The 13,249-nt window shown below is 43.5% G+C and overlaps 1 protein-coding gene across 3 annotated transcripts in view; it reads right to left on the reverse strand.

The window, feature by feature from the left end:
* The window catches only part of ipo11 (importin 11), a 712,707-nt gene extending 700,507 nt beyond the window's left edge, over positions 1–12,200 (reverse strand). For 2 of the 3 annotated variants that reach the window (XM_078549021.1, XM_078549047.1), the window contains exon 1: positions 12,099–12,184. The gene's annotated coding sequence lies outside the window, so the exon portion shown is untranslated. Of the gene's footprint in view, positions 1–12,098 lie in introns of all 3 variants that reach the window. The other variant, XM_078549030.1, reaches the window with a different exon arrangement.
* Between the last annotated feature and the right edge of the window lie 1,049 nt (positions 12,201–13,249).

Below are 13,249 nucleotides of genomic sequence, written 5' to 3' on the forward strand. Positions count from 1 at the left end.
GGAATTCTGCGGAGAGTAACTCACCTCCTGATTCCCCAAAGCATGTCCACCATCTACAAGGCACAAGTCAAGAGTGTGAAGGAATACTCTCCACTTGCCTGAATGAGTGCAGCTCCAACAGCACTCAAGAAGCTCGAAACAATCCAGCTGCTTGATAACACTATTAACAAACCCTTCCATCACTTTGCTGATGATCAAGGGTAGTCTGATCGGGAAGTAAATGGCCTGTTTGGATTTGTCCTGCTTTTTGTGGACAGGACATACCTGGGCAATTTCCCACATTGCCAGGTAGATGCTAGTGTTGTAGCTGTACTGGAACAGCTTGGCTAGGGGCACAACTAGTTCTGCAGCACAAGTCTTCAGTCAGAATATTGTCAGTGTCCATAGCCTTTGCAGTATCCAGTGCCTTCAGCCATTTCTTGATATCACGTGAAGTGAAGACTGGCATCGGTGATGCTGGGGACCTCTGGAGGAGGCAGAGGTGGATCATCCACTCGGCACTTCTGGCTGAAGATGGTTGCAAATGCTTCAGCCTTGTCTTTTGCACTGATGTGCTGGGCTCCCACATCATTGAGGATGGGGATATTTATGGAGCCTCCTCCTCCAGTGAGTTGTTTAATTGTCCACCACCATTTACAACTGGATGTAGCAGAACTGCAGAGCTTGGATCAGGAACGTTGGTTGTGGGATCGCTTAGCTTTGTCTATTACCTCTAGACTCGATTATTCCAATGCTCTCCTGGCTGACTTTCCACTTTGCATCCTCCGTAAACCCTGCTGCCCTTATCCTTAATCGTGCCAAGTTCTGTTCACTTGTCACCCTTTGCTTGCTGACCTAAATTGAATCTGTCTGGCAATGCCTCAATGAAAAAATTTGCATCCTTTTCAAATCTCTCAATGGCCTCACCCTTTCCCCTGCTGTAACCTGCTCCAGCCTACATCCCTTTACGAACTCTGCACCCATCCAATTCTGGACTCATCTGCCACCGTGAATCTCATAATTCCACTATTGGCTGACATGCCTTCAGCTGCCTAAGCCTTAAGCTCTGTAATTCCCTCTCAAACCTTTTTACCTTTCTCTCATATCATAAGAAATAGGGGCAGGTGGCCATTCAGCCCTCCAAGTCTGTTAATGGCTAATTTCATTGGGACCTTTAACCCCACTTTTCTGCCTGCCCCCACCACCCTAAAAACCCTCAACTCCCTTGTCAATCAAAAATCTGTCTCACTCAGCCTTGAGTATATTCAATGGCCGAGCCTCTAATGCACTCTCGGGAAGAGAATACCAAAGTCTAATGAGTCTCAGAGAAAAAATTCTCCCCATCTCAGTCTTAAATAACCCCTTATTTTTAGACTGTGTCCTCTAGTTCTCGTCACTCCCACAAGTGGAAACATCCTTTCAGCAACCACCCTGTCAAGTCCCTTGAGAATCTTATGTTTCACTAAGATCACCTACCATCCTTCTAATCTCCTATGAATATCGGCCTAACCTGCTCAGTCTTTCTTCATAAGACAACCCCTTCATCCCAGCAATCAGTCTACTGAACCTTCTTTGAACTACTTTTCAGTAAATCCCTCCTTAATTAAGGAGACCAAAACTGTACACACAGTACTTCACACACGTCTCACTAAGGCCATGTGCAGTTGCAGCAATACTTCCCTTCTTTTATACTCCATTCCCCTTGCAATAAAGGTCAACATTCCATTTGTCTTGAAAATCACTTGCTGTACCTGCATGCTAGCTTTTTGTGATTCATGTATCAGGACACCTGGATCCCTCTGCACCAGAGATTTGTGCAGTCTTTCTCCATTGAAATAACATTCTGCTTTTCTATTCTTCCTGCCAAAGTGGAGAAGCTCACATTTTCCCATATTATACTCAATCAGCCAAACTTTTGCCCACTCACTTAACCTATCTTGATCCCTCTGCAGACTGCGTCCTCTTCACAATTTGTTTTCCCACCTGTGTGTCATCAACAAATTTAGCTAGCATACGCTCAGCACTGCAATCAAGTCATTAGGATAGATTATAAACAGTAAAAGCCCCCAGCACTGATCCCTGCAACACTTGTTACGACCAAGTCCGGAGGGATGAAAAAACTCCTCTCTTTTCCACCCCTGAGGTTGGCTATGAACAGAGTTTGAAATTTTAAAGTTGTGATTTTTCAATCCAATATGCACTTGACTGTATGTAAAGCCATTTGAAGAAATAAGCTAATCAGGTCTCTCAAATTAAGTAAGGAGTTAGTTTTATTGTTCAAAATCTCACCGAGGTAAAAGTATAAGACTTATTTTTAAAGTAAAAACAGGTCCCGAATTATCAGAAAGAAACACCAAGGTGCACAGAATACTGACAGAGATAGCACTAGATTAGGAAACAGTAAATTAATGGGTGGGCTCAAATTAAAGGAGAAAGTAGTAGAGTCTAAATCAGAGTTACTGTACATGTATGTGAATGCAGAGTGTGGTTAATACGATTGGTCGTTACAGGCATGGATTGACATGTGGAAATATGATAAAAGCAAAAAACTGCAGATGCTGGAAATCCAAAACAAAAATAAAAATACCTGGAAAAACTCAGCAGGTCTGACAGCATCTGCGGAGAGGAACACAGTTAACGTTTCGAGTCCGTATGACTCTTCAACAGAACTAAGGAAAAATAGAAGAGAGGTGAAATATAAGCTGGTTTGGGGGGGGTGGGGGGGGGGGGGCGGCCGGTGGGACAAGTAGAGCTGGATAGAGGGCCAGTGATAGGTGGAAATAACCAAAAGATGTCATAGATAGACAAAAGGACAAAGAGGTGTTGAAGCTAGTGATATTATCTAAGGAATGTGATAATAAAGGTACAGATAGCCCTAGTGGGGGTGGGGTGGGGGGAAGGGATCGAAATAGGCTAAAAGGCAAAGATAAAACAATGTATGGAAGGAAATACATTTAAAAATAATGGAAATAGGTGGGAAAAGAAAAATCTATATAAATTATTGGAAAAGGGGGGGGGATCGGAAAGGGAGTGGGGATGGAGGAGAGAGTTCATGATCTAAAATTATTGAACTCAATATTCAGTCCGGAAGGCTGTAAAGTGCCTAGACAGAAGATGAGGTGCTGTTCCTCCAGCTTGCGTTGAGCTTCACTGGAACAATGCAGCAGGCCAAGGACGGACATATGGGCATGAGAGCAGGGTGGAGTGCTGGAATGGCAAGCGACAGGGAGGTCTGGGTCATGCTTGCGGACAGACCGAAGGTGTTCCGCAAAGCGGTCACCCAGTCTGCGCTTGGTCTCTCCAATGTAGAGGAAACCGCATTGGGAGCAGCGAATGCAGTAGACCAAGTTGACGGAAGTGCAAGTGAAATGCTGCTTTACTTGAAAGGAGTGTTTGGGCCCTTGGACGGTGAGGAGAGGGGAAGTAAAGGGGCAGGTGTTGCACCTTCTGTGGTTGCATGGGAAGGTGCCGTGGGAGGGGGTTGAGGTGTAGGGGGTGATGGAGGAGTGGACCAGGGTGTCCCGGAGGGAACGATCCCTGCGGAATGCTGCCGGGGCGGGGTGAAGGGAAGATGTGTTTGGTGGTGGCATCATGCTGGAGTTCGCGGAAATGGCGGAGGATGATCCTTTGAATGCGGAGGCTGGTGGGGTGATAAGTGAGGACAAGGGGCACCCTATCATGGTTCTGGGAGGGAGAGGAAGGTGTGAGGGTGGATGCGCGGGAGATGGGCCGGACACGGTTGAGGGCCCTGTCAACCACCGTGGGTGGAAAACCTCGGTTAAGGAAGAAGGAAGACATGTCAGAGGAACTGTTTTTGAAAGTGGCATCATCAGAACAGATGCGACGGGGGCGAAGGAACTGAGAGAATGGGATGGACTCCTTACAGAAAGTGGGGTGTGAGGTAGTCGAGGTAGCTGTGGGAGTCGGTAGGCTTGTAATGAATATTGGTGGACAGTCTATCACCAGAAATTGAGACAGAGAGGTCAAGGAAGGGAAGGGAAGTGTCAGAGATGGACCATGTGAAAATGATGGAGGGGTAGAAATTGGAAGCAAAATTAATAAATTTTTCCAGGTCCAGACGAGAGCATGAAGCAGCACCGAAGCAATCATCGATGTACCGGAGAACCACCTCTTTGTCCTTTTGTCTATGACATCTTTTGGTTATCTCCACCTATCACTGGCCCTCTATCCAGCTCTTCTTGTGTCGTCTCTCTTCCCCCCCAAACCAGCTTATATTTCACCTCTTTTTTATTTTTCCTTAGTTCTGTTGAAGAATCATACGGACTCGAAACGTTAACTGTGTTCCTCTCCGCAGATGCTGTCAGACCTGCTGAGTTTTTCCAGGTATTTATGGAAATATGATGCTGTGGCTATAATTGAGACCTGGCTCAAAGTAGGGCACGACTGGGTGTTAAACATTCATGGATAAAAGGTGTTCAGGAAAAGTTGGGAAAGGAAGAAGGGGGAGGAGTGGTGGTATTGGTTAAGGAGAGCATTGCAGTGCTGCAGAATGAGAGGACATCCCAAAGGGACAGAATCTATCTGGCTAGAGCCAAGGAACAAAAAAAGATGCAAATACATTGCTCATTGTACTTTATAGGCCACCAACTAATAGAAAGTAAGCAGAGGGTCAAATTTGTAAGGAAATGACAGAGAGATACAAGAATTGTGTAATAGTTATAAGGAGGAACTTTAATTATCCAAATCTAGACAGGGATAGTAGTAGTCAAGGATAGAGAAGAGCACAAGTACCTAGAATGTATTCAGGACAATTTTCTACAGCAGTAAGTTTCCAGTGCTACAAGAGGGGAGACACTGCTGGGCCGGGTTCTTGGGAATGAGATGGGTCAAGTGGATCAAATATCTATCGGAGACATTTAGGGGGCAGTGATCATTGCATCATGTGGTTTAGGTTGGCAATGGAAAAGGATAAGGAACAATCCAGACTAAGAATAATTAATAGAAGGAAGGTTTCAATGGAGTGAGAATGTATCTGGGCCAAATGAATTGGAATCAAAGGCTGGCAGGAAAAGCAGTAACTGAACAATGGGCTACCTTTAAAGAAGAGATAGTTTGAGCAGAGTCAAGATATATTCCCACGAGGGGGGAAAACATAGAACAAACAAATCCAGAGCTCCCTGGATGAGAAGAGAGATAGAGGTTAAGGTGAAGAAAAAGTGTGCTTCTGACAGATATCAGGTGGATAATACAACTGAGAACCAGGCCAAATATAGACGGTTCAGAGAGGAAGTGAGAGAGCAAATAAGAGAAGCAAAGAGTATGGAGAGAGAGTGGAAGCTAACATAAAAGGGAATCCCAAAGTCTTCCATAGGCATATAAACAGTAAAAGGGTGATAAAAGGAGAAGTAGGGCCAATTAGGGACCAAAAAGAGGATTTATACATAGAAGCAGGGGGGAGCTGAGGTGTTAAATGAATAATTTGCATCTGTCTTTATTAAGGGAGAAGGTGCTACCCAGGCCACGGTGAAAGAGGAGGTAATTAATACACTAGTAGGATTTAAAATTGATAAGGAGAAGGTATTAGATAGGCTGCCTATACTTCATGTTGATAAAGCACCAGGGCCAAATGAGATACATTCAAGGATACTGAGAGAAGTGAGTGGAAATTGCAGAGGCACTAACCATAATTTTCAAGTTCACCTTAGACACAGGGGTGGTTCCAAGGGACTGGAGAATTGCAAATGTTACACCCTTTTTTGAACAAGGGTGTAAAGACAATCCAGTCGCTTTAACTTAAGTAGCGGGGAAACTCCAAGAAATAATAATTCGGGGCAAAATTAATAGTTACATGGACTAAAGTAGATTAATTAAGGAAAGCGAGCTCAGATTGAAGAGAAAATCTTGTTTAACTAACGTGCTGGAATTTTTTTTGAAGAGGTAACAGAGGGTTGTTGAGGGCAATGTGGTTGACGTGGCATACATGGACTTCCAAAAAGGATTTGATAAAGTGCCACACAACAGGTTTGTGAGCAAAGTTATAGCTCATGGAATAAAAGGGAAAGTAGCAAAATGTATAGAAAATTGGCTGTGACAAGAAACATCGAGTAGTGGCTATGGATGTTTTTTAGATTGAAGAAATGTTTGTAGTGGAGTGCCCCAGGGGTCAGTGTTGCTCTTGTAACTTTCTGCTCTTCCCGATAGATATTAATGACCTAGACCTTGGTGTACAGGGCACAATTATAAGATTTGCAGATGATACAAAACTTGGAGGCATTGCAGACTGCGGGGAGGATAGTGCAGAATTTCAAAAGTACATAGACAAGTTGGTGGAATGGGAGGGCAAGTGGTAGATGAAGTTCAACACGGAGAAATGTGAAGTAATTCATTTTGTTAGGAATAACAAGGAAAGACAATATAAAACAAAGGATACAACTCTGAAGGGAGTGCAGGAGCAGAGGAACGTGGGTGTATAAGTCATTGAAGGTGGCAGGACAGGTGGAGAATGTGATTAATAAAGCATACAGTATCCAAGGCTTTATTGATAGGGGCATAGGGTACAAAAACAAGGTGGTTATGTTGAACTTGTGTAAGACACTAGTTCAGCTTCAGCTGGAGCACTGCATCGAATTCTGGCGCCGCACCTTCGGAAAGGTGTGAAGGCAACGGAGTGCACAGAAGATTCACAAGGATGGTTCCAGGATGAGGAACTTCAGTTATGAAGATAGATTGAAGAAATTGGGACTGTTTAACTTGAAGAGAAGGCTGACAGGAGATCTGACAGAGGTATTCAAAAATCATGAGGGGTGTGGACAGAGTAGATAGGGAGAGACTGTTCCCACTCGTGAAAGGATTGAGAACGAGAGGGCACAGATTTAAAGTAATGGCAAAAGAAGCAAAAGCAACATGAAGAAAAGCTTTTTCATGCAGTCAGGGGTAGGGGACTGGAACGTACTCCTTGACAGTGTGATGGAGCCAGGTTCAATCAAAAGGGAATTAGACTTTTCTGAAAAGGAAGAATGTGCAGCGTTATGGGGAGAAGGAGGGGGAATGGTACTAAGTGAATTGCTCATTTGGAGATAAAAACAAAAAACTACTGCGGATGCTGGAAATCCAAAACAAAAACAGAATTACCTGGAAAAACTCAGCAGGTCTGGCAGCATCGGCGGAGAAGAAAAGAGTTGACGTTTCGAGTCCTCATAACCCTTCAACAGAACTGAGTAATATTAGGAGAGGGGTGAAATATAAGCTGGTTAAACCCACCTTAAACCAGTTATTATTTCACCCCTCTCCTAATATTACTCAGTTCTGTTGAAGGGTCATGAGGACTCGAAACGTCAACTCTTTTCTTCTCCGCCGATGCTGCCAGACCTGCTGAGTTTTTCCAGGTAATTCTGTTTTTGTTTTGTTCATTTGGAGAGCCGGTTCAGTCACATCGCGTCGAATGGCTACCCTCTGCACAGTAGCAATTCTGAGATTCTTAATCTCTGATGCATTTGTCATAATTTCCCAGTCATCCCCATAGGGGGAGACAGTGGCATAGTGGTATTGTAAGTGGGCTGGTATTCCAGAGACCCACGGTAATGCTCTGGGACCTGCAATCGAATCCCACCATGGCAGGTGGTGAAATCTGAATTCAATAAAAATCTGGAGCTAAAAGTTTGATGATGAGCATGAAACCATTGTCGACTGTTGTAAAGACTCATCTGGTTCACGAATATCCATTAGGAAAGGAAATTTGCCATCCTTACCTGGTCTGGCCTACATGTGACTGCGCACCCACAGCAATGTGGTTGACTCTTAAATGCCCTCTGAGCAGGGGCAATAAAGGATGGACGAATAAACTTATAAAAAAATTCACTTCAGGTACATTCATGACTGAAATCAGATCAAGCAGTCACACAAAGGAAACACTAGATGGCATTGTCACAGGGTCTACAGTAATATCTTCAAGGGGCTCAAAACTCAAACTGCAATGGCTGCACATGTAAACTGTCAGGCATATAAAAGCTTAGCACTTCATTAATCTGCAGAATCATATTTTCAAGCAGATAACTCTCACTGATTTCCAATTATTGTATGGTTATTTTGTTTCTGATACCATTCAACTGTTACAGCTAGTTAAAAACAGTTCTGATACTCCATGAAAACATCAACTTTTTACTGCCCAATTTAAATGGGCAGTAAACTGTAAATTGTCCATCAACCTGGCAATGCTCAAAGCATATTTTCCACATCTGAATAGTGTAAACCCAGGAGCCAATTAGTTATAATATCAAATACTATTGGGGTTATCAGCATCAATTTTAGGTAACATAGTAAATACATTGGACTCTTTACCAGATGATTAGCATTGGTGTTTCACTATGGAGTGAGGATTCAACCCATCACTTTCTGACGGAGAGATAGAAGTGTTATCACTGAGCCACGGCTGACTTTATAAAAATACCATTCAAACCTGAGCGTGTACAGCACATACACCAAAATGAGGCCCGAGATCATAAACTATAGCTTTGTAGGAAATACTTTAGATGAATCAGTACTCCACGCCACTTGGAAGCAGCACCAAGGGCAACAAGGGTACAGAATGTATTTTGGATTGGGGGGGGCTTCAATGTCCATCAACAAGGGTGGCTCAGTAGCACCATTACTGACCGAGTCCGGAAGGACACAATTACCAGACTGGACCTGTGGCACACAGTAAACCAACAAGAAAGAAAAACCTACTTGACCTAGCCCTCACCAATCTACCTGTAGCAGATGCATCTGTCCATGACAAAATTGGTAGGAATAACCACTGCACAGCCCTTGTTGAAAAGAAGTCCCATCTTCACATTGAAGACACCTCCATCCTGGAGCACTAGCACCATCCTGAATGGGATAGATTTCGAACACAACTAGCAACTCAAAACTGGACATCCACGAAGCACTGTAGGCCATCATCAGCAGCAGAACTGTACTCAACCACAATCTGTAACCTCATGGCCCAACCTATGCCTCACTTCTGCATTACAATCAAGCCCAGTGATCACACCCTGGTATAACTGGAGTGCAAGAAAGCATACCAGGAGCAGCACCAGACACACCTAAAAATTTGGTGTCAACCTGGTAAAGCTACAACACAAGGCTACATGCATGCCAAACAATGGAAGTAGCATGCAACAGACAATCAAGCAATCCCACAGCCAAATTTTCAGATGAAAGCTTTGCAGTCAAGCCCCAGCCAGTCATGAACAGTGGTGGACTATTGAACATCTAACCGGAGGCGATGGCTCCACAGTGCTATGGGCACTGACAACATTCAAGCTATAGTATTATTACAGCTCCAACAGTAATAGTTCTAAGTGCAGCTCCAATAATACTCAAGAAGCTCGACACCAGCAGCCCGCTTGATTGGCATCCCATCCACCACCTTAAACACTCACATCCTTCACCTCTAATGCACAAGGGCTACAATGTGTACCACCTACAAGATACTGCAGTAACTCACCAAGAGTCCTTCAGCAGGGAAGTAGGTGTGCAATGGAACACCACATGCAAGACCCCTTCCAAGCCACACATCACACATATGGGCATACATATCAGGAAAGGATTGACAGGCTGGGTCTCTTTTCTTGGAGCTATATCATCATTCCTTCACTGTCACTGGGTCAAAATCCTGGAACCTCCTTCATGAACCTACAACACATGGGCTGCAGCAGTTCAAGGTGGTGAATTACTACTGTCTTCTCAAAGGCAATTAAGGGTGGGCAATAAATGCTGGCCTTTTCAGTGATGCTCACATGGCATGAACAAATAAAAAAAAGGTTATTGAGACAGCTACTACTGGAACAGAGAAAGCTACCAAGAGATTTAACAGAGGTTTCTAAAATTATGACCAGTTTTGATATGGTGAATAGGGAAAGGGTATTTTCTCTGATTGAGGAGTCATGGGGTGACCACCAATTTAAAAAACAGTGCCAGCCATACTCCAGTGGGTAGCATTCTTGCCTCTGACTCAGAAGGTTGTGGCTTCAAGTCCCACTCCAGACACTTGAGCAGATCCAGGCTGACACCCCAGCACAGCACTGGGGGAGTGCTGCACTGACAGAGGTGCCATATTTTGGATGAGACATCCAACCAAGGACTAATCTCTCAGGTGTATGTAAAAAATTCCATAGGTTTATTTTGAGAGCGGGGAAGATATTCCCAGTGTCTTGTGCAATGTGTATCCCTCAATGGATATAATTGATTATCTAGTTATTTATCACACTCCTGTAATGTGGCAACTTATTTTGTGTGCAAATTGATTGCCTCATTTCCTACCTTATAACAGCGATTACACTTCAAAAGTAATGCATCAGTTGCAAAGTGCTTTGGGATATTCTGCAGTCACGAAAGGCACTCTATAAATGCAGATCTTTCTTTCAAAGAGAGTGAGGACAGCGATTCGAAGTAAGTGTTGAGTGCAAAGATTTTTAAATAGAATCTTTGCCCAAGGACTAATTGAGAAAAATACAATTGCATCCTCAGCAAGAGGGTGATGTGGAGAGATGTTTTGATTTACACTCACAAATAGCCAACATGGACAAATTGTCTCATTTGGTCTTATCAACTTCCAACATTCTCAAATCAATCAAAACACTAATGTAATATACAGGTATTGGACAAAAACATCAATGTTATGGGGTGAAATTTCCTGTGAATTTGCACACAAATTGTACTATTTTCTCAATGTCTCTTTTATTTATTGTTTCATGGGATATAGACATCACTGGCAAGGCCAACATGTTACCCAACCCTAATTGCCCTTGAACTGGGTGGCTTGCTAAGCCATTTCAGAGGGCAGTCGAAAGTTAACCAAATCACTAGGGATTTGGAGTCACATGTAGGCCAGACCAGGTAAGGATGACAGATTTGCTTCCCTAAAGAACATTAGTGAACCAGATGGGTTTTTACAACAATCGATGATAGTTTCATTGTCGTCATTAGAGACCAGCTTTCAATTCTAGATTTTTTATGAATTGAATTTAAATTCCACCAGTTGCCATGGTGAATTTGAGCCCAAGCTTCTGAATTACTAGTTATTGCCACTACACCACCATCTAGTTATACCCAAATTTCCCCATTTAAGCCCACCCTCTACTTATTATCCATTATCCTCTACCTATGCTAAAATATTACCCCCAACTCCATGAGCCCTTATCTTGCCTATTAACCTTTTGCATGGCACCTTATTGAATATCTTTTGGAAATCCAGGTATACATCATCCACTGGTTCCCCTTTATCTACCCTACTAGTTACAACCTCAAAAAACATTTCTCAAACAGGATTTCCCCTTAGTAAAAGCATATTGATTTGTTCTAATCATACTATGCTTTTCTAAGTGCATTGTTAAGACTTCCTTAATTATAAATTCCAGAATTTCCAGTATATAGTTGGCCATAAACAAGCAGAAATCATTGTGAACAATCAGGGCCTGAAACAGTTCAAACTTACACCATATTTTCCTTTTAAGTTTTAAAAATGAAGTTTCAAGTCATCAGACATAACACGTTTATAAGCAATCGAGAAAGTTTTTCAATTTACAGGATTCAAATAGATTTGAGGACATATAGAGTATTATGAGCCATGATTCGTTAAGCACAGGGGTTGATAGGCGGGCATAAAGGAGCGAGAAAATTCGAGCATGTTGTAATTATTTACCGAACACACTTACACCTGAGTTTCCTTGATATTTCATACCGGGTATTTGCTTTGCGCCCCGATTACATGTTTGAGTGCAAAGACGCAAGAAGTTCCAGGCCAAATCTTCCAGTAGATTCCACAATGACCAACAGTGAATTTAGCTGCCTAATTCCAATTATTCAAGACTATTTATTTTCTTAATGGCTTGAAGAAAAGTCTACATTTATTTGGAAACAAGACAAGAGCGGGTGATTGAGTTACCAGGTTTCAGCTATGCCAGTGCCTACACCTGCCCCGGCCGGCCGCAGGCCGCCCACTGCCAGTTTCTCTGACCCACTCCTTCTCTACCTTTTGGTCTAAAACCTGCAGCAAGTGTCGGGACTTGAACACACAGCACCCGATCAGGTGCATGCAATCTACCATTGAGACGGGAGCCAGGTCCGGCCTGGCCTGTGCGCAGCCAGCCGGTGAAATGCAGCATGTAGAACCGTACCTGCTCTGCTCCTGTGATCCTCACTCCAATTCAGGCTTCGCGTCTCCACGCCTCAACCAGGACCGCGCCATCAGGCAGCACTACACATGCGCACAATTCAACATGGCGCGCTCAATTACGTCACAGCAGAGCTGCTGAACTTCGGACTCCCGGAACAACGCCGCCTAGCAACGGAAAAACACATTTGTAGCAATACTTGGTGTGGCAAGTTTAGATTTCGTCCCTCTGTTGCAAAATATCAAGAACTGTAGTGTATATATATGTTTTCCGTAAATTTACTCAGACTTGCCATTTCAATATTTTAAAATTTCTTATATTAAGCTATATCGCAAGAGTTGTTTGTTTCTGTTCTATGTGGTGCATTTTTGTTGGGGCAATAAGGAAGCCTTGGAAATTGAACAGTAAATGGCCTAGAGTAACAAATGGATAGCGTTGATGTCTTGTGTGGTCAGAACCTCACCTCAAGGTCAAATATGACACTATCACGAACTGATTCAGCCTCAGACAGTTAGTCATAGGGGTTGTACAGCACAGAAACATGCCCTTCGGCCCATCGTGTCCATGTTGGCCATCAAGCAGCTATCTATTCTAATCCCATTTTCTAGTACTTGACCCATAGCCCTGTATGCGATGGCGTTTCAAGTGCTCATCTAAATACTTCTTAAATGCTGTGAGGATTCCTGCCTCTACCACCCCCTCAGGCAGTGTGTTCCAGATTCCAGCCACGCTCTGGGGTGAAAACATTTTTCCTCAAATCCCCTCTAAACCTCCTGCCCCTTACCTTAAATCTATGCCCACTGGTTATTGTCACCTCCACTAAGGGGAAAAGTTACTTCCTATCTACCCCATCTATACCCCTCATAATTTTGTATACCTCAATCAGGTCCCTCTTCAGCATTGTCTGCCAGGGAGAAGGATGAAATAAGTGGTTAGGGTAGGGTGACCAAGTCTTGGGGAAAAGGAACACTTTGGCATGGGGTCTGTACGAGTAGAGGAGTAGGGAGGAATGTGACAAGACTGTGTGAGCAGGGGAAGCAGGGATTCTGCCAAGACTGTGAGATCTTGCCACTGGGAGGATGTGCATACTGCGCATGCATTAATATGAAAGATCAAAAATAAGGAACAAAGTCCCGCAGCAAACAATCCAGGAT

This window comes from Cetorhinus maximus, chromosome 1 (assembly GCF_964194155.1).
Source record: "Cetorhinus maximus chromosome 1, sCetMax3.hap1.1, whole genome shotgun sequence".
Lineage (NCBI taxonomy): Eukaryota > Metazoa > Chordata > Chondrichthyes > Lamniformes > Cetorhinidae > Cetorhinus > Cetorhinus maximus.